The following is a 3,673-nucleotide window of genomic DNA, read 5'->3' on the forward strand; positions in this document are numbered from 1 at the left end:
CAGGAGTTGGAGGCTGCAACGAGCTATGCTCATGCCAGTGCATACCAGCTTGGGCAACAGAGCAAAAGCCTGTCTCAAAAAAAAAAAAACCTATATGAAATCCAAATTTTATTTTTTATTTTTATTTTTTTTATTTTGAGATGGAGTTTCGCTCTTGTCACTCATGCTAGAGTGCAATGGCACCATCTGGGCTCATTGCAACCTCCACGGCCCGGCCGAGGTTCAAGCGATTCCCCTGCTTCAGCCTCCCGAGTAGCTGGGACTACAGGGACACCCCACCACACCCAGCTTATTGTGTATTTTTAGTAGAGACCGGGTTTCACCATGTTGGTCAGGCTGGTCTCGAACTCCTGATCTCAGGTGATCCACCCGCCTTGGCCTACCAAAATGCTGGGATTACAGACGTGAGCCTGGCCTGAAATCCAAATTTAAAGGCCACAAATAAAGTCTTATTGGAACACAGCCATGCCTATTCATTTATGCAGTGTCTGTGGCTGCTTTCACACCACAATAAGAGCTGAGTAGCTGTCACAGAGACCCTACTACCTGTAAAAACTGAAAATATTTACTATCTGGGCCTTCACAGAAAAAGGTAGCCAACTGCTACTACATAGCAATAAGTAGGAAAGAACTCCAAGTATAAACAACATCATGTGTGAAAAAAAGCCAGACACAAAAGAATAAACTGTGTAAGTCCTGTTTATAAGGTCAGAACAAGCAAAATTGGCCTGTGGTTAAATGCATCAGAACCATGGTGCCTTGGCAGGGTGGTCATTGGCCAGAAAGTGAGGCAAGGAAGCCTTCTGGGGTGATAGGCAAGTTCTGTATCGGGATCTGTTTAAATACTCATGCACATGTATAATATGTGGACTCACTTCATTCCATGGATGTTAACAACTAAGGTTTTTGTTTGTATGTTTTTTGAGATGGAGTCTCGCCTTGTCACCCAGACTGAAATGCAGTGGTGCAATCTTGGCTCACTGCAAACTCTGCCTCCCGGATTCAAGTGTTTCTCCTGCCTCAGCCTCCTAAGTAGCTGGGATTACAGGTGCCCCACCACTATACTGCCTACTTTTTCTATTTTTAGTAGAGACAGGGTTTCGCCATGTTGGCAAGGCTGGTCTCGAACTCCTGACCTCAAGTGATCCACCTGCCTCAGCCTCTCGAAGTGCTGGGATTACAGGCATGAGACATGGTGCCTGGCCTTAATTTTTTTTTTTTTTTTTTTTTTGAGATAGGGTCTTGCTCTGTCACCCAGGCTGGAGTGCAGTGGCGTGATCACATCTCACTGCAACCTCCACCTTCTGGGTTCAAGCAATCTTCCCACCTCAGCCTCCTGAGTGGCTCAGACTGCAGGTATGCGCCACCATGCCCTGCTAACTTTTGTATTGTTTTGTAGAGACAGGGTCTCACCATGTTGCCTAGGCTGGTCTTAAACTCCTGGGCTCAAGCAATCCACCCGCCTTGGCCTCCCAAAGTGCTGAAATTACAGGCGTGAGCCACCACACCCAGGCTAACAATTCATGTTTTAAAAGTAGAAGGAAAAATAAAGGAGAGAAAAATGGATCCCCATCTCCAAAATCTCAGACAAGCCAGGCATGGTGGTTCATGAATCGCTTGCGCTCAGGAGGCAGAGGCTGCAGTGAACTGAGAGCTTACCACTGCACTCCAGCCTGGGTGACAGAGCAAGACTCTGTCTCAAAAAAATAAATAAAAATGTGGCCGGGCGCAGTGGCTCATGCCTGTAATCCCAACACTTTGGGAGGCCAAGGCAGGTGGATCACCTGAGGTAGGGAGTTGGAGACCAGCCTGACCAACATGGAGAAAGCCCGTCTCTACTAAAAATACAAAATTAGCCAGGCATGGTGGTGCATGCCTGTAATCCCAGCTACTCGGGAGGCTGAGGCGGGAGAATCGCTTGAACCCAGGAGGCTGAGGTTGCGGTAAACTGAGATAGCACCATTGCACTCCAGCCTGGGCAACAAGAGCAAAACTCCATCTCAAATAAATAAATAAAACAAAAAAAATTAGCTGGGCTTAGTGGCTCATGCCTGTAATCCCAGCTACTTGGGAGGCTGAAACAAGAATCACTTGAACCTGGGAGGTGAAGGTTGCAGTAAACCAAGATCGCACCACTGCACTCTAGCTTGGGCAACAAAGTGAGACCCTGTCTCAAATTAAAAAAAAAAAAAATTGCCTAAGGCTGAGGAGGGGAAAGGGAAGGTTAGGGGTGATGGCTAAGGGGTGTGGGGTCTTTTTGGAGTAATGGAAACATTTTCCAATTAATGGTAGTAACGGATGAACAAGTCTGAATATACTAAAAGTCGCTGAATTGTATACTTGAAATAGATAAATCGTATGGTATGTGGGTTATATCAATAAAGCTATTAAGCCTGGGCAACATAGTGAGATCCCAGCTCAACAAAAAATTTAAAAATTAGCCAGGTATGGTGGCAGGTGCCTGTAGTCCCAGCTACTTGGGAGACTGAGGCAGGAGGATCACCGGAGCTCAGACGGTCAAGGCTGCAGTAAGCTATGATCCCACCATTGCACTCCAGCCTGGGTGACAGAGCAAGACCCTTTCTCAAAAACAAACAAACGAACAACAACAAAAAAAGGGTGGGTGCAGTAGCTCATGCCTGTAATCCCAGCACTTCAGGAGGCCAAAGTAGGAGGATCACTTGAGCCCAGTAGATCAAGACCAGCCTGGGCAACACAGCAAAACCCTGTCTCTACAAGAACATACATAAATTAGTCAGGTGTGGTGGTGCATGCTTGTGGTCCCAGCTGCCAGGGAGGTTAAGGTGGGAGGATCACCTGAGCCTGGGAGGTCGAGGCTGACTGCACTCCAGCCTGGGTGACAGAGACCCAGTCTCAAATTAAAAAAAAAAAAGAAAGAAAGAAAGAAAAAAAAACCTGAAGCTAAATCTACCATAGCTAAACCTTTCAACATTCATTCCAAGAAATGTTTGTTAGCACCTGACTATTATGTACAATGCACATACATGTACAATGCATTTTTGCCTACTTCCAGAAAAAGGCCTGAAATAAAGCTTCTGTAACCATTGTAGCTAAACTCTCTTCCCACGCACAGCCCTCATTTCCTCTAAACACTCTGACTCAAATGAACTGTCCTTATTTAGCAAAACTCTCTAACCTGGAGGCTGTCTTCTGTCAGCTGACATTCTGTCCCCAAAGTCAGTAAAACTTTATTACACATCTTTAGCAATTGATCAGAAAAATGCCCTGCCAGCTGTTTCCCTCCCACTGAGGGAAACTTCCCTGACCCTCCCCCCCACGCCCCGGTTGCAATTCTGGCCGGAAACCCGCTGGTGCCTGGGGCAAAGAGAGTGAGGAAGGCAGGAACCTTCAGACCTTTCCAGTGTGAGGCAACTGCAGGGCTGAGACTAGGGTGAGGCTGTTGGTGCAAGATTTAAGGAGGCGCTCACTCGCAGGTGCTGACCCAGCACTTACAGGACCCTGAGAGTTAGTGCCTCCTTAAATGTTGCACTTCAGGGTCCTCACAGTCCTTATCCTAGTCCTAGGCTCTAGGTTCTAAGCACCAAGATGCTCCTTCCTCAAACGGTTTCCGCAAGACAGGACTGGGTCTCTTTCCTTCTCAGCCCTGCCCTCAGAATTCCAGACCCTAATCAACTTTTATGGAGATGCGTGC

This window comes from Mandrillus leucophaeus, unplaced genomic scaffold (genome assembly GCF_000951045.1).
Source record: "Mandrillus leucophaeus isolate KB7577 unplaced genomic scaffold, Mleu.le_1.0 Scaffold546, whole genome shotgun sequence".
NCBI classification, from domain to species: Eukaryota; Metazoa; Chordata; class Mammalia; order Primates; family Cercopithecidae; genus Mandrillus; species Mandrillus leucophaeus.